General features: G+C 49.4%; 1 long non-coding RNA gene across 1 annotated transcript; it reads right to left on the bottom strand.

Moving 5' to 3' along the window:
• Positions 1-236: 236 nt before the first annotated feature.
• LOC134965038 (uncharacterized) lies at positions 237-14,320 on the bottom strand. The gene is made up of 4 exons (XR_010188278.1): positions 14,244-14,320; positions 11,925-11,974; positions 9,843-9,871; positions 237-613 (listed from the first exon to the last, which is right to left on the bottom strand). It is a non-coding gene; the product is annotated as an uncharacterized LOC134965038 (long non-coding RNA).
• Positions 14,321-18,160: the final 3,840 nt, after the last annotated feature.

The raw sequence follows: 18,160 nt of genomic DNA, 5'->3' as shown, positions 1-18,160 counted from the left end.
CTCCTCCCACTGTATATATCTGTTCACACTACTGTACTTCCTATTTATTTTAAAGACGAAGACAACAGAGGTTTGTATTGTACACTTTCACCACGATCACCGGCTACACACACCACAATAACATTGTATTTCTGATGAAGCACATATGTACACTCTGAATGTGCGAAATGCATTTCAAAGAAGGCTAATAGCACTCATTCATGTGAAATGCAGATTTTTTTTATTTAAGATGGTGATGGGAGGGTTGCTGTTGATGGTGAATAATTCCGCCCAGTGGGTGTGACCTGTCTGTGCTGGTGTAGGTTTCTGGTAGCTGCTGCCTTAGATGGTACAATTTGATGGGAGTCAATGGGGGTACTGAATGACTGCTGTGCCGGTGATGTGTTTCTGAGGTCAGCTGTGACGATGCAATAATCCTGCTAGCTATAGGAGAGGTTACGAGCACTCTCCTATAGTTAGCATGATTATCGCATCGTCACAGCTGAGCTTGTCAGGCACCATATCCCCCACGTGGATATAGCATGCAGCAGCTTACATAGTTGTTTCATAAAGACCCACACCAGCACAGAGAGTCACACCCATTCCTCCTCCTTGGAATTACGTTTTGATGTTCCTATAAAGAGAAGAGAAACCTTGTAAGTGACAAAGGTAAAGGGAGTCATGTCCATGTACACAATACATTTTAGAAGACCATAAACATATATGGAAAAGACTATGGGAAAATGATAAAGTCTATCATATCTGGGATGTGACCAGATTCAGGGACATTGAGACAGCCACAGGGTCCAGGTACTGAAGTGGGTGTGTCCAAATCCTAGAGGAGTGGCCATGCCCCCTCCAGTTAAAAAAAATAGGAAAATACGGTACTCAGCAACAAGAAGCTGCACCATTGGTGTGTGCCGCCCACACCCAGCAGCTGGTCAGAGCCCTTCAACAGTCCTAGGCCTGGGTAATTAGTACCTCCCTCTCATCGTCCCTGTCCATATTGCTTAAACAAAACAAAATTCAGAGAAACTCTGCACTTGCCCGTTGCACATGATCACTGTACATTGTATCCTATATAATAATAGGGAACATTATTCCCACATAGTGCAATTCGTGTCACTCATTTTTATGTGGTCACATCCCTCCTGCATCCCAGGTATGGTAGTGGAGAGTGCAGTGGAATAATGCAGTGTTTTATTCAAGTGTCCCTGTGGCCACATTTCCCTTGCACCCTAGTTTTAGGTCATATAACCCAACTGGTGTCAGGTGATTCCCCAGGTGAGTGACAGCTGCTGTGCTTGGGGGAGTCTGGCCTGTAACAGCCAGTGTTAGGGAAAGACTGAGAGCAGAAAGCATAGCTCATGTATAGAACTGGTCATGGTTCCGTCTCTGGGTGACCATATAGGACTGACCAGATGTATACATATATATATATATATATATATTATATATATATACATATATTGCAACATTCCCTGATTTTACATATAATACTGCTTAGGGGCATATTCAGTTAGCAGCGTTGTTGATCTCACAACTAACTGTACCATGTGTAAAATACGGAATAAGTGGGTTTCCCCATGTGATAAAATGTGGAATCTGCATTTTATTGTGGATTTTTCCTTGCAGACCCTACAGCTGTGAGGAAAATTCCTGCCTCTGGTATTTAGCACGCAGGGTTCCGGCAGGGGTGCAAGGGGTGCATTCAGGCTGAAGCCTGTGCCCATTAGCGTGGGCGCAACTGACAGGGCTACAGCCACTGAAAGAGGTGTGAAGAGTGAGTGGAGACAAGGGGCAGAGGGCACAAGTAGGGGGTGCAGGTGTAACTGGTGAGCAAGAGTTATAGGTAATGACAACAGGAGGGCAGAGGGCCCTGCTCATTACAGCTTACAGTATAAAGGTTAGGGGAAGACTGTTCCCGCCCTGAGACTGATGAATAGCCCCCCATACTAATACTGTATGGGGACGCGTGACACGTCATGTGTACAGCGCAGCCGCATACAGCAAATATCCCTGATATCTCCTGCGGTACAACTTTACTGATTGGATCTATAGCTACGTGTGTGACAAACACGAGGAAACCACTGTGTCCGCATGTATAATGGATACAGTCACGTTGGTGAATAGGTCACATAGTGTGCCAGTGGGGTGTATATTACACTGATTCATGGCAATATGTATATTCTGGTCACTCCTAGTAACTGTGCATCAGTGACCATGAGAAGGAGAGAGAATTGACTGCATAGGAAAGGAAAGAGTTAAACATCTGGTGAGGGGTGGACCTAGCTGTGAGGAAAGTACAGCCTTTTTTGAAGGGGAGGGTTTAATATATATAGGAAAGGTGAGGCCATTTTAGATCTCTCTGGTGGTGATTTGCCTTAGTGGGTGAGTGCTGCAGTGCAGAAATTTTCCCACATTACTTCAGGGTGTTGTTTCCAGTTACATAGTCCCTGCTATCCTGCTGCTAGCTCCCCTGCATTCAATTTTAACATGGCTTCCCGCCCTCGACGTTCCGCCGGGCCCCCAGCTCGGTACCGCGCTGCTGGCGGTGGAGCTGGGCCGGGGGAAGGGGTGGTAGGCCTGGGGGACGGGCTCCGTCCCCCGGGGCCTCCACGAGCGCGGGCGGGAGCACAGTGCGGCAGACCAGGTCGGCCTCGCCGCTGGGGGCCGGGTCGGAGTTGCCGGCCAGGCGCGGGCGGCGGGGGGGGGGGCGGAGGTACATGTGAGCCGCCCGGAGGTCGTCGGGCACAAGCCCTCGCCTCCGGGAGCAGCGGATGCAGAGGCAGCGTTGGGCGCCCGCGGGCGGGCGCATGCGCGCTGCGGGGGGGCGCCGGGCGGTGCAGTCGGGCCCGGTTTTTACCTCCTCTTCCTTGCCTCGGACGAGTGGAAGTGCCGGGCGGGGGAGGAGGGCTGGAAGGGGTTCGGGTAGTCGCCGCGCGGGGCCTTGCTCTGAGCCTCGCGCGGCGGCGGTGATGGATACGGCGGCCGAGACCTCCGTGGCGGGAAGCGGTGGGTCGCGCGCATGAGGTGCGCGCGCGCCCCCGCTCGCCACAAGTGGCGCCAGCTGCGCACGAGTGCGCGCAGCGGCGCCGCCAGGGTCTCTGTCCCCTGACTTAACTCCCCGGCTGCCGGAGTATGGCAGGAGCCAGGGGGGTGCGAGGAGCAGGGGGGAGCAGCCTAATAGGGCTCGAGCAGGCCAGAGGGCAGGGGATGCCAGTACATGGCAGGAGGTGGAGGACACGGCGGGGAGCAGCGATGGGGCGCGCGCACGGGATGCGCGCGTGCCCATCGCAGGCGGTGCAGTGCGCGTGCAATCGGGCGCAGCTGCACCGCGGTCGTCCCTGTCTCCCCTGAACATTCCTCCGGAGCCGGAACGCAGCGGCTTTCGGGGGAGGAGGGGGGACAGGGAATGGGTTAGTGGCCGCAGGGCCGCGGCACGTGCTGCGCGGCATGGCGGCGAGTCCTCCCCGAGATCGGGGAATAGTCCTTATCTGCAAGGGGAGGAAGAGGATGCAGAATGGGAGAGTGGGGGCTCCGACTGGGGTGCCCCCGCTTTCCCGCTGGGGCGACTGGCGTCGGGCGCCCGGGTCGCGACAGGCGGGCGACGGGCGCGGGATCGCGCCCAGGCCAGGGGTCCTTCGGGGTCCATTGCCGGGTTGCACGGCGGTCGGGACACTTCCGGGGCGCTGGCGTCGGCCCTGGCCACGGTGGTGGAGGCGTTGGGGCCGCTAGCTGCGGTGGCCTCCCCGAGGGCGGCGGCAAGGTCCGGCGCGTCTGTGGAGGCGGGCGGATCCGGCAGGCGGAGGGCCTCAGCGGCGCAACGGGTGGCTCGCGCCTGCAGGGAGCTTGGAGCGGCCGCCGCGGAACTGGAGTTAGGTCCGGGACAGGATGGGCTAGGGCGCGCGGCCGCAACGCCCCACCCCCCACGTAGGGTGCGGCATGCGCCGCGTGTGCATGCCAGGTCCCCCTCTTCTTTATCTTTTATAGGGGACCACGAGGAAGTTGAGATGGCAGGCTCCGGGGAGGAAGACGTCGAGGTGGACGCGCCAGAGGATTCCATGTCGGAGCGGTCGACGGCATCAGGTGAGGTGGTGCAGTCGGTATCGGGTTCCCCCACGAGCTCGAGTTATCGCAGCTCTTCTTCTTCCTCCTCTTCATCTTCTCTGGCGTCGCAGGCGTCCGAAGTAAGTAGCACTACTAGGGCGAAGAAGAGGGCGGCGAAATTTGCCAAGCAGGCAGCAAGGCAGCAGAAGAGGCGTAAGCGGCGCAGGCGGCTTAGCGAGGAAGCTCGTAGTGCCAAGAAGCGCCGCGATTTGCCCGGGGTCGTTCGATGCGACTACACCGCCGTAATGCGTGGGCTGCGGGATAGCTGCCGCAAGAAGATTCGTAGGGGTGACTTCGTGGACATGTTTGTATTGACAAGGGCCATGAAGAAGGATTATAAGGCGGCGGCCGCGAAGAAGGGCATCGGGGCTGAGGCATTCCGGTCCTTCGATAATTGGCTGGCCGGTTTCTGGGTATTTGCGGCGTGCTACTTGGAGGACAGGCCGGAGGAGCACATGAATGTAATCCGGTATCTGCACCTCGTCCACGACATGCAGTGCACATCCTCTGGCTCTGAGTGGCGGCGGTATGATCAGGAGTTTCGGGAAAAGCAGGACGGTTTGAGGGTCATGGACTTCGGGTTCAAGGATGTGGAGGTCTGGCTCAAGGTAACCCGGCCTCGCAGCAGGAGGAGGAACCCCGGAAACCGGGGGCGGACGGGCGCCGCGCAGGGTCATCAGCCAGGGGTCCGGCGCGGACGGCGGATTGGCCAAGGCAGGTGGATCGGCCATCCGTGCAGGAGGGCGATCCGCCACAAGAGGAAAGTGTTTCGCGTTTAACAGCGGGACGTGTTCCTTTGGCAAGCAGTGTCATTTTCGACACTCCTGCCTGCAGTGTGGCGGATCCCACCCAGCCTCCTCCTGCTTCAAAGGCGGTCGGCAGGGGGCGCGGGGTAAGCAAGCTTACCCCAGACAGGCCGCGAGCGGGACCGCTCTGCAGAGCTCCAACACCAATTAAATTGGAGACTATGGGCCGGTGGTTGGACTTGTATCCGAATACGGAGGATGCAAATTTTTTGTTTTCCGGTTTTAAGTTTGGTTTTCGCTTGCCTGTTGCGAGCGAGGTGTCCGTGCGGGCACAGAGGAACCTCCAATCTGCCTGAGCCTTGCCGGTTGTGCTACGGGAGAAAGTGGATAAAGAGGTCAGGTTGGGCAGGATGGAGGGACCGTTTACGTCACCCCCGGTGGATGACTTGGTCATCTCTCCGGTCGGGGTGGTCCCTAAGAAGACTCCAGGCACTTTCCGGCTCATTCAGCATCTTTCTTACCCGTTGGGGGCGTCGGTCAATGACGCAATACCGCCGGCTCATTGCTCGGTGGTGTATCAGTCATTCGACGAGGCGCTAGAGATGGTCCGCAGCTACGGGACTGGGGCCCTCATGGCTAAGATTGATGTTGAGTCAGCTTTTAGATTATTGCCGTTGCATCCGGACTCATTTCGTTTTATGGGTTTTAGGATTGGGGCGGAGTATTTCATTGACAAATGTTTGCCGATGGGATGTTCCGTTTCATGCTCATTTTTCAAGCGTTTTAGCACGTTTCTTCATTGGTGCGTGGAGTCTTCGTCAGGGGGTCACGGGGTTGCCCATTACCTCGATGACTTTCTGTGTGCGGGTCCGGCCAATTCTCCACGGTGCGGCGATTTGCTTTTTAGCATCCGAGCTCTGTTTTACCACTTCGGTGTTCCCGTGGCCGTGGACAAAACAGAGGGTCCGGCCTCCTGCTTGTCATTTTTGGGGATTGAAATTGACACGGTGGCGGGTGAGTGTCGACTGCCCCGGGACAAGGTTTCGAAGCTCCGCGACGCCATTTGCCGGTTCGAAAGGTCGCGTAAAGTCACGCTGCGGCAGGCGCAGTCCTTGCTGGGCATGTTGAACTTTGCATGTCGGGTAATACCGATGGGCAGGGTTTTCTGCCGGAAGCTAGAAAGGGCGACGGCGGGGTGTGCCAGACCACACCATTTTGTGCGTTTGTCCTCCGAAATAAAAAGGGATTTGGCCATATGGGCATCGTTCCTGGAGGATTTCAACGGGGTGTGCATATGGCAAGCGCCAGCGGCGGACAGCGAGCGGTTGCAGCTGTTCACCGACGCAGCGGGTGCCTCTGGATTCGGTTGCTTTCTGGAGGGATCTTGGTGCGCGGCATCCTGGCCGGCGAAATGGCATGGCGAAGGTCTAAAAAAGGACCTGGTGCTTCTGGAGCTTTTTCCCATTATGGTGGCGTTGGAGGTCTGGGGCGATCGGCTGGCTATTCGCAGCATTTTGTTTAGATGCGATAATTTGGGCGTGGTGCATGCGATTAATAACCAGAGGGCAAAGTCGTTGGTGGTTCTGCGGGTGCTGGGACAATTGCTTTTGACATGCTTGCGTAGGAACCTGTGGTTCCGCGCGCAGCATGTGCCCGGTTTGGAGAATGGAATTGCCGACGCTTTGTCGCGGGGACAGTGGGAAAGGTTTTGGTTGTTGGCACCCGAGGCCGACGAGCAAGGTTTTCATTGTCCCGGTTATGTTTGGCAGGTGATCGGGCCGGACTGGAGGGTCTAGCGTTGCGGTCAGTCGCACCAGCCACGCTCAAGGCTTACGGACAAGCTAGGAGCGAGTGGGAGGAGTTTGTCCAAGGACGTCAGCAACAAGGTAAGAGCAGGCATCGGATGATGCTTTCTTTTATTTGGCAGCTGTATGTTTCAGGTAGGTCTCGAGCGGTGGTATCCCGGTACTTGGCTGGGGTCTCGTTTTTCAGCAAACTGCGGGGCGTCCCCGATGTGACAAAAAGCGATGTTCTGCGGAAGGCGATGAAAGGATGGGCGCGAGTCGCGCCGACGCCACCGGATAGGAGGCGGCCCATCGATGCGGCGTTGTTGCCGGCCGTCATTGCGGCGGTTGGGCGAGTCGCGTCGTCCAGGTTTGAGACGCTTTTGTTCAGTTTGGCGTTCTCAATGGCTTACCACGGGGCCTTTAGGGTTTCGGAGTTGGTAGCGCCTTCCAAGAGAACAGAGTCGCGCATGCTGGTCGGAGACGTGGTGGTGGGTGAGAGGTCCTTGCTATGCAGATTGCGGCGCTCTAAGACGGACCAAGTGGGGAGAGGTTGTTGGGTCACTTTGGTTCCGGCGCATGAGGAGAGCGTTTGCCCAGTAGGTCTGGCTGTGCAATATGTGGCGGTCCGACCCGTTAGGGAGGGGTCATGGCTATTGCATTATGACGGGCTGCCGGTGACGAAATACCAGTTTCGTTGGATGCTGAGTCGTTGTTTGGCGAGCTTGGGCCTCCCACCCGCTGCGTTCTGTACCCATTCCTTTCGAATAGGCGCTGCAACGTCGGCGGCGGCGGGTTTGTCCAGAACTGAAATCCAGGCAGTGGGGCGATGGAAGTCGTCAAGTTACAGACGATATATTCGCCCCGTTGCATGAGAGGTCGGATTGCGCGTGATGCTTTGTTATTTGCATGTTATATCATGTTGTTACAGTTCTGTGAGTTATGGTATTGTGCGTTTGTTGGTTTCCCCTTTTTTTTATCCTACTCAGGGATTAGCTACTCGTCGTTGCTGGCATGAGCCGGCAGCGGGGGTCTGGAGTTATTTTGCGATTTTTTGCCTGACTTGACGGACTGAATTCTAATCTACAATTCGGCTAATCTGTTCTAATCAGAGTCCCTCAGCAGGTCTTTACGCTTTCACCTCCAGCTGAGTTATTACATGTGTTTCCCATTTTATACCCCCCCCCCCCTGTTTTAATTTCTTTTGACTTTATTTTGAACTTCCCCATTGTGTGTCTATGTTTGCTTCAAATTGGCAAGAAGCATGGTGCAGATCGGCTAGGCCGTGACTGCTGCAATTGCGAGAACTAAAGTTTTTCTTTTTGGCAGATCCTTCAGGTGAAAGCAATTAATGAAGCTTTTAGTAATCAATTTTACCCCCCTTTTTCCCTCTTCAGGTTGGTTTGAAGACAATATGGCTATTTGGGTGGTTGGCCACTCTTATGTATACTGGGCAGCCAAGTTTGTGGCCTCGGAGGGGGCTCAGGCGTTGCCTGGAGCACAGGGTGTTAGATGGCTTGGCTGGCGAGGGATGAGGTGGAGCGAGCTGAAGAGTAGGCTAGTTAGTCAGGCCAGCAAGCATGGAGTCCCTAGGGTTTTGGTTGTCCACCTAGGTGGCAACGACCTGGGGAAGAGGACATCCTTGGATCTGCGGTGGGCCATGATACAGGATCTGGCAAGTGTGGCCGCAGCATGGACCAATTGTGTATTGGTTTTCTCCTTGATGGTGCCGAGGTTGAGTTGGAGGGGTGTGGCGGATGGTCGCCAGATTGATGAGGCGCAGAAAAAGGTGAATGGGGCAGTGGCGAAGTGGATACTGTCCCACGGTGGCAAGGTGGTTCGCCACCCTAGGATTCGGTTTAGAGACAGTCACCTTTTTCGGCCTGATGGGGTACATCTATCCAATGAGGGGATGATGTTTTTCCTGGAGGATCTGGGTTCTGTTTTGCAGGAGTTAGGGTAGGTTATGGTGGCGGTGCGAAGACTTTGGGGGATGGGTCTTTCGCTGTTGGCGGAAAAGAACGGCAGTTTGTATTTGTATGGTAAGTTGTAGTGTTTTACAGTTTGGTGTGGTTTAGGTGCACTCACCTCCATCGACTTATTGGCCGCTTGACCACCCGTCCGGGAAGGCAGCGGCAGGGCACCCATCAGGGTGGGTAGTCACTTTGGGAGTTGAGTTGTCACCTATTACCGGTTTTTGATAGTTGTAGTAAAATTAGGATGGTTTTGAGTTTTAGTATTTTACGGTTAATTTAGGTTAATAGAGCCGTTCTTTTTGCTGCCACCATATGCCGGCTGGATCGGCATCTTAATAAAATTTTCTATTACAGGTTTGCTATTGGTTAGGGTCAAATAAATAGCTAGCAATTTTTCTGCCAAAATTCAAGTCTCCGTGTCTTTATTTCTGGGTTTGAAGGTAATGAATGCTTTACTTTGAAAGAAGGGGGTCCACCAAATATCACTAGGATGTTTAGGAGAGAGAATTGACTGCATAGGAAAGGAAAGAGTTAAACATCTGGTGAGGGGTGGACCTAGCTGTGAGGAAAGTACAGCCTTTTTTGAAGGGGAGGGTTTAATATATATAGGAAAGGTGAGGCCATTTTAGATCTCTCTGGTGGTGATTTGCCTTCCCGCCCTCCCGCCCCTGTGGTCAGAAATTCTGGCATGTGGTGCCTTGGTGTTAAATTGTTGGCTGGTTTTATCGTTGGCTATTTATTGGCGGAAAAGAACGGCAGTTTGTATTTGTATGGTAAGTTGTAGTGTTTTACAGTTTGGTGTGGTTTAGGTGCACTCACCTCCATCGACTTATTGGCCGCTTGACCACCCGTCCGGGAAGGCAGCGGCAGGGCACCCATCAGGGTGGGTAGTCACTTTGGGGGTTGAGTTGTCACCTATTACCGGTTTTTGATAGTTGTAGTAAAATTAGGATGGTTTTGAGTTTTAGTATTTTACGGTTAATTTAGGTTAATAGAGCCGTTCTTTTTGCTGCCACCATATGCCGGCTGGATCGGCATCTTAATAAAATTTTCTATTACAGGTTTGCTATTGGTTAGGGTCAAATAAATAGCTAGCAATTTTTCTGCCAAAATTCAAGTCTCCGTGTCTTTATTTCTGGGTTTGAAGGTAATGAATGCTTTACTTTGAAAGAAGGGGGTCCACCAAATATCACTAGGATGTTTATTAGAGTCACAGTCAGTTTCCTACAGTTATGACAGTTACTTACTTATTGTTCACCAGTCTTCTGCAAGATCTCTGTGGTACAGGGGAGAAAATACAATAAATTATAGGAGGAATATAGAGTGTAACCTCCAACACAAGCTAGTTACTAAATGTTATAGGTTTATTACATTTCCCAGCTTTGTATATCTCGCAATATAGAAACCTATGGTGGCTGCTACTGCGATCAGAAACCATTCTCTGCTGCAGAGCCTCTGTAATACATCCAGGGGATGCTTCATACTTGGTGACTTTCTGCAGTCAGGTCAGCACAGCAGGAGGGGGGGGAGCAGTATGGGGGGTTCGGAGCAGGGGGTGTTGATCAGCATAGAGAGCAGTGCAGGGGAGTGGAGGCGAATGAGGTTGCATCGCTGTGACCACAGACCCCACTATACACTGTCAAGAGTACTGCCATTGTAAAGCAGGTAGCGTGGCTATGATGATGTAATTCAGTGCAAATTGTGTTGTAGGCCGCCCGTACCGCCCTCTTTACTTGGGAACTTGGAGTACAGCCTCTGTGAGACTTCTGGGTGGCCAGGAACAGCACCCGCTATTCAGGAACCTCCCGGCCAGTATAGGCAAGTATAGGGTATACTTACAGTTTGCATCAGTTTTTAGGAGATTTTCTTCACAATTGTTTTAATAAATGTGTTGTAAAGAGAGATTCATCTGTTTTGGTGGTAAATTTGATAGATGTGCCCTAATTTTATGTATGGATTAAATTAACATTGAGATAGATATCAAAGACATAAATATATTCTGACTGGAAAGCTGATAGATGTGTCCTAGCTGTATGTATGGATAAGGGGTGATTCAGAGATGGACGCTGTTTGCGTTTCCCCCGTGTCTTTGGATGGAGAAGCAATGCAAAAAAATGTTAATGCCACATGAAGCATCTGAGGCGAAAGACGCCCACTGGCATTGCAGATCCTAGTGCTGCGTCCAAAGTCCCAGCATCGGATCATCATCGTGACCATCAGCCATGTGAGTAAGCCTAAGATGAAGAACTCCTCTGCCGGGGGCCAGTAGAGTCAGTTTTGTAGAATGGTCACCATCACCGCACCCGCTCCACCCCTCAAATGGCAACAGCATGTCTGTCATGCATTTACTTGGAGGCACTGCGAGCATAAACACAGGACCTGTTCTGCTCCCCCGCAGTATGCAGTATGAGCCCGCACATGCACAGTCCACCTGCCATCAGAGCTGTACGTAAAACCATCAGGTTTACATACACATGTGAATAAGGTCCTAAATTAACAGTGATTGATACTTGCCTACTTTAAAACTCTCCTCTGCAGGAGAAGCCGGGAGAATGGATAGAGCTGGCTGATGATGGGAACTTGGCCCAACAAAATGCAGTGAATTATGCATATATGATTATGACCAGGCTAGAATGATGGATTAGCATAGAATTGCATCACTAGGCCCCATCTTCCCTTCAAGGACCGTGATTCAGGTATGCGGAAGTGGATGGGATGTGAAAGGAGTAGCCACTCTACTGGGGATGGGGAGACTACCAGAAAAAAGGAGAGTTATGGTAGATTTAGATTTACCATGGTTAACTCTCTTTCTGCAAGGTACACTGGGTTCCACAGGAAATACATCGGGGTGTAGAGTGGATCTTGATTCAGAGGCACCTACAGGCTAAAGCTTTAGGCTGTCCCAGGATGCATTGGGGCCTCCTCTGTAACACCGCCTCCAGGTACTGTGAGCTCAGTTTTTCAGTTGGTGCCGTCGGGTGGGAAAGGGGTTAAAATGACGGAAATCACAGGGCTTAGATGATGTCACAGTCCAGCCCGCCCCCCCGGAGACTCATTCAGCATCTCCTCTCTGGGCTTCTGACGGAGAGGAGAAATCTAATGTAGGCAAGTATGGATAGAGATAGATAGATAGATAGATAGATAGATAGATAGATAGATAGATAGATAGATAGATAGATAGATAGATAGATAGATAGATAGATAGATAGAAGTAGTGAGATGGAGAGGGAGGAGCGAGATAGAGGATAGAGAGAGAGAGAGACAGATAGAGAGAGAGAGAGAGAGAGAGAGAGAGAAGGGGGAGGAGTACAGATGCTTTATTCACTTACTATTATGCTCCTAGCATCAGCTCTGAGCAGTTTGTACTGGCGTTTTATATCTGTAAATAAAATATAAAATAGCAGTCACGCTGGTGTCTTGGGTTCTGCAGCTGCCAAGTGATTGGCATTATGGTTGTAGAATGTTTCATATACTACACTGCAGTGGCGGAACTACCGCCTGTGCAAGCAGTGCCTTGCACTGGGGCCCACCGCTGTCAAAGGGCCCAAAGCCAGCGGCATTTCACCTCTTCAGTGGCATGCCAGTGAAGAGATAAAATGCCGCTGGCTTTGGACCCTTTGTCAGCAGTGGGCCCCTCTCCCCATCCCTCCTCCTCACTCCTCTCGGCCGGTCCGGTGGATGACGCGATCGTGTCATGATGTTATGACACAATCGCGTCATTCCGTAAAACTCCGCCAGCCAAGCGGAGTACAGGGGAGGAGGGAGATGCAAAGGGGAGAGCATTATAGTGCTGGCGGGCTAGTGCCCACCAGCAAATGCTAGGGATGGCCATCGGTGGGTTATCCATTGATGGTCACCATCGATGGATAACATCGATGGTCAGTAGCCATCCCTAGCTACCCCTAGGCAATGAGCATTCCCTAGGCAATGAGCATGGATCCCAGAGCATTAAACCCCTGGGAACAAGCATTACACCACATGTAAAACCCCTGGCAATGCGCATGAAACCTCTGGCAACGCACATGAAACCCCGGGCAATGCGCATGAAACCCCTGGTAATAATATCTAAACTGGCACTGTGGGGGCATATCTAGCACTATGAGGGCATATCTGGCACTATGAGGGCATGTGTATCTGGCAATGTGGGGGCATATCTGGCAATGTGGGGTAATATGTGTATCTGGCACTGTGGGGGCATATCTAGCACTGTGAGGGCATATCTGGCACTATGAGGGCATATCTGGCACTATGAGGGCATGTGTATCTGGCAATGTGGGGGCATATCTGGCAATGTGGGGTAATATGTGTATCTGGCACTGTGGGGGCATATCTAGCACTGTGGGGGCATGCGTATTTGGCAATGTGGGGGACATATCTGGCACTATGAGGGCATATCTGGCACTGTGGGGGAATATGTGTATCTGGCATTGTGGGGGCATATCTAGCACTGTTGGGGTATGTGTATCTGGCAATGTGGGGGCATATCTGGCACTGCGGGGGCATATGTGTATCTTGCACTGTAGGGGCATGTGTCTTTCTGGCACTGTGCGGGCATATCTGGCACTGTGGGGGCATATGTGTATCTGGCACTGCAATATTTGGGTAATATGTGTATTACACCCCCATTTTCATTGGCCACGCCCCATGTTGCCACATTCATTTTTTGCCGTGCGCGCGCAGTACAACTAAAAAAAAAATTCTACTTGCACCACTATACAGTATATATATATATATATTATACGGGAGCATGCAAAGAATCTCTAATTGGAGTTGGGGGGAGAGGGGGGTGGACTTGGACGGGATGGGGGGGCATAGCATGTTGTTGCGCCTGGGCCCACCGCTCGCTAGTTCCGCCACTGCAACACTGTATAGTACACAGAATGTCATACAGTAAATGTAAGTCACTCCGGGAGCCCTGGTTTTGTCTTTTTCTAGTATCTCCTATGTGCAGCATCTTCTGTGGTCATTTCTGTGCTAATACTTATTGGCCTTGTTACTCTCACCACTTGGGCCCATACTCTGCTATTTAGGTAGACAGAGGTATTGTTTGCAGTATATCTGAGGAGCGTGCTCTGCTTTCCCTCCCCGTGACCCACCCAGGTTTCCTCCTTTTCTTTCCCCTTCTTCCCATTATCCAGTGTGTTACTCTGAAATGACAAATGTTCCTAAATTGTACCCTACACTCACCCTGCTAATGTACTGTATGCCATCATTTTGAAATAAGACTGTATAATGGAAAAGCAAGAGATGGTATTAGAGTAGAATGCCAATTACCAAACGCCAAAGATCTGACACGCCAATTACCCAAACACAAGCTACAAGAACCAGAAATTATTGTTGGAACATTAGCCCATAAAAACTTAATTGTACAATAAAATAGCAAGGGGGGTGCAGAGTCTTTGGCAGCAAACCAACATGTACTATTCCATCAGGGGTGTAACTAGATATGTGTGGGCCCCATAGCAACTGTATGTAAGGTCCCTGTATACCCACATATGATGACTAATCTATATAAAGTAGGGGAATGTAACAGGGAAGTAACCCCCCCCCCCCCCCCCCCAGTGCTCCCCAGAACTGCATGACTACCCTAAGGTGCTTGTAATCAGAGAGGGATCATATAATGTCACAGCTTTATCTACTTTACTTACGGAATCGAGCGACCTCCACTTGTAGGGCACAGTATAGGTACAATTCCTGTGTATCCATTTTATTTTGTGCTGTTGACTGCAAAAGAAAAAAATACTAATTTATTTATTACCAGTTATATATATAGCGCACACATATTCCGCAGCGCTTTACAGAGAACATTTGTCCATTCACAACAGTTCCTGCCCCAGTAGAGCTTTACAACCTATGTGCCCTACCAGTACACGCACACATATTCACGCCAGGGTTAATATTTTTATTTGGCACCAGTTAGCCTACCCGTGTATTTTTGGATTGTGGTAAGAAACTGGAGTATCCAGAGGAAACCCACGCAAGCACAGGGAGAAGATACAAACTCCACACAATTAGGGCCATGGTGGGAATCAAACCCATGACCTCAGTGCTGTGAGGCAGTAATGCTAACCATTACACCATCCGTGCTGCCCCGTTAATATTTATATACAACACAGATACATATTAATACGGGTGTGGATCATTAGATCACACTGTCTAGGACAGGTCGACAATGTTTAGGTTGACCTTTTGACCTGTCGACCTAGCACATATCGACCAGGAAACCCTGTCGATCTTCCAACCCTGTCGACACAGTGACCGTCGACCTATAGTGGTCGACCTAAACATTGTCGACCTGGACAGTGTCGATCTTCAGCCCGGATCCCATTAATACCTCTGGTGTAGAAGTGCAAAACTGTAATAGAGATAGGTCTCCTTGTTCATTTCTGCTTTACTCCCACCTCAGAAGCAGGCCCAATGTAATATTAGTGCATGTTCTGCTTCTATAGAAGGCACTGCAGAACCCTTGTAGCTCCATATAAATCATTTATAATCATACCTATGCTACAAAACCAGTGACAGAGGGTCAGCCACAGACCTGACATGTACTCTGTTGCTGCTATTTATTATTGAATGTAGGTTTATACTGATAATTGTTATACTGCTATTAGTTTCTGCTAGTTTTACTAACCATTCCGTCAAATAGAAAGTTTAGGAAATCTCACTTACCAGGAGGGCAGGTTCTGTCACAGCGCCGGATTGTTTGTGAGGAACTGGCCTGTTACAGCTGGGAGCAGTAGTGTCACTCACTAATTATGACATCACAATTCACGTATAACAGTGGTCAGGCCATGGCATGTAAAGGGAGTAAGTGTAACTCCATGCCATCAGTCTAATACATGTCTCCATAATTTGTGCATCAAAAGATATTGGTTTAAAAAAAGAAACTACAATATGAGGGTAACGCCATCCTAATAGTGACCAAGAGATGGCTGAAGAGCCGCTATCAGACCAGCGTTACTTAGTAGTGTCGTTTATTTTTTGAAGCAATATCAGCGGCTTATTTGCCAAACTCTGTTTAATAAAGAGTTGCTGTGCAGAAATAAACCATATTTAATGTTCTATTAGTGGGACTAGAGGTAATCTGAAGCACTCATCTCTAGTTAGAACAGAAATAGAATGCCCCTTAATTTGAATAGCAACACACTGTGCCCGCTTTATTAGAATAGTAATATATTGTGCCCCCTTTATGAGAATAGTAATAACCTGTGCCGCCTTTATGAGAATAGTAATAACCTGTGCCGCCTTTATGAGAATAGTAATAAACTGTGCCCCCATTATTAGAATAGTAATACACTGTGCCCCCTTTATTAGAATAGTAATATCCTGTGCCCCCTTTATGAGAATAGTAATAACCTGTGCCGCCTTTATGAGAATAGTAATAACCTGTGCCGCCTTTATGAGAATAGTAATAAACTGTGCCTCCATTATTAGAATAGTAATACACTGTGCCCCCTTTATTAGAATAGTAATATCCTGTGCCCCCTTTATGAGAATAGTAATAACCTGTGCCGCCTTTATGAGAATAGTAATAACCTGTGCCGCCTTTATGAGAATAGTAATAAACTGTGCCCCAATTATTAGAATAGTAATACACTGTGCCCCCTTTATTAGAATAGTAATATCCTGTGCCCCCTTTATGAGAATAGTAATATCCTGTGCCCCCTTTATTAGAATAGTAATAACCTGTGCCGCATTTATGAGAATAGTATTAACGTGTCCCCTTTATTAGAATAGTAATACACTGTGCCCCCATTATTAGAATAGTAATGAACTGTGCCCCTTTATTAGAATAGTAATAACCTTCGTCCCCCTTATGAGAATAGTATTACACTGTGCACACTTTATTAGAATAGTAATAACCTGTGCCCCCATTATTAGAATAGTAATACACTGTGCACCCTTTATTAGAAAAGTAATACACTGTGCCCCCGTTATTAGAATAGTAATGACCTGTGCTGCCTTTATGAGAATAGTAATAACCTGTGCCCCCTTTATTAGAATGGTAATAACCTGTGCCCCCTTTATTAGAATAGTAATAACCTGTGCCACCTTTATTAGATTAATATAACCTGTGCCCCCTTTGTTAGAATAGTAATAACCTGTGCCCCCTTTTTGAGAATAGTAATAACTTGTGCCCCCTTTATGAGAATAGTAATAATCTGTGACCTTTTCATTTAAATAGCAATAAACTGTGACCCCTTTATTAGAATAGTAATACACTGTGCCCCCTTTATTAGAATAGTAATACACTGTGCCCCCTTTATTAGAATAGTAATAACATGTGCCCCCTTTATTAGAATAGTAATTCACAGTGCCCCCTTTATTAGAATAGTAATACGCTGTGGCCTGTTATTAGAATAGTAATAAATTGTGCCCCCTTTATTAGAATAGTAATAACATGTGCCCCCTTTATTACAATAGTAATACACTGTGCCCCCTTTATTAGAATAGTAATAACATGTGCCCCCTTTATTAGAATAGTAATTCACAGTGCCATACTGAATACAGCGGGACCTAAACTCTGACATGAATGTGACCGCATTGTCAGGAAGGAGGGTCCATTGTCGGCTGGTGATGCAGTCAGAAAAATAGCGTCCCGAAGTCAGAGTGGGCAGTGAGGAAACCATGATGAATAAAGAAGGGCTGATCATCATGCTAGTTCAGAAGAATATTGAATATGCCATAACCAGCATAATAGGGAACAGTGTAGGAAGTGACCTGAACCTTCACAGTGGTGGTGTTTCTAAAGCATCATGCAACCGGGCTAGCGATGAACTCCAGCAGCTTCTGAACAAGAGAGTGTAGACACGAAGGTGGCACGGGGTCCGTCTATAAAGCTGATGGCTGCAATTTCAGCTGTAGGTAGGTTCTTCACGTTGTGACCCCACAGTGGAACAAGGGACTGCAGAAACAGTACTTCAGGGAATCAATACAGATTGTGTGACATTGGCCAAACAACATGGGTGGAAATCAGTTTCGTTCTTGGCCATCCAAACTGCCAACCTTAATTACCCTTGGGCTCTGGTAGTGTATATATGATGTTAGATGAGATTTTCCAGATTAGCAGCACACGTGAAATTTAAGACCTTAAAGAAAAAAACTTGGTTCTTCACATGAGGGACCTGTTACAAGGTGAAAAGAGGAGATAAAACCAAGGAGAAGGCTCAAATCATCATCAATTCCTGAAACCAGAATCTTAATCCTTGGTACAAGAGTTTCTAAAGCAATTCTGGAAGCAGCTGGACTAAACATTAAAGCATTAAAACATTATACATTATAAAACTTTGTGGCTCCCAGCCCCACAACAGATATATAATCACACCACCGGGAAACCTCATTCTGAATTACAGACACTGTAAGTGTAACCTCCATCGGGTTGGCATAAAGCAATAAGATGTCCTAAAAAATTTAGCGGACTGTCTGCAGGTGTGTGAGAATAATCAGATGTCTTTGGTGGCTTTCCCGTGCTCTGGGAAAAGGTGAAGCTGGATTATCTGCCACGCAGATTGCCGATGCAATTCTAGACATGGTGGTGAATATTAACAGCTCCAAATCTTTTACA

Source organism: Pseudophryne corroboree, chromosome 10 (assembly GCF_028390025.1).
Source record: "Pseudophryne corroboree isolate aPseCor3 chromosome 10, aPseCor3.hap2, whole genome shotgun sequence".
NCBI classification, from domain to species: Eukaryota; Metazoa; Chordata; class Amphibia; order Anura; family Myobatrachidae; genus Pseudophryne; species Pseudophryne corroboree.
Note: the sequence above shows the minus strand (reverse complement) of the source record. Positions and strands in the feature narration are given on the sequence as shown.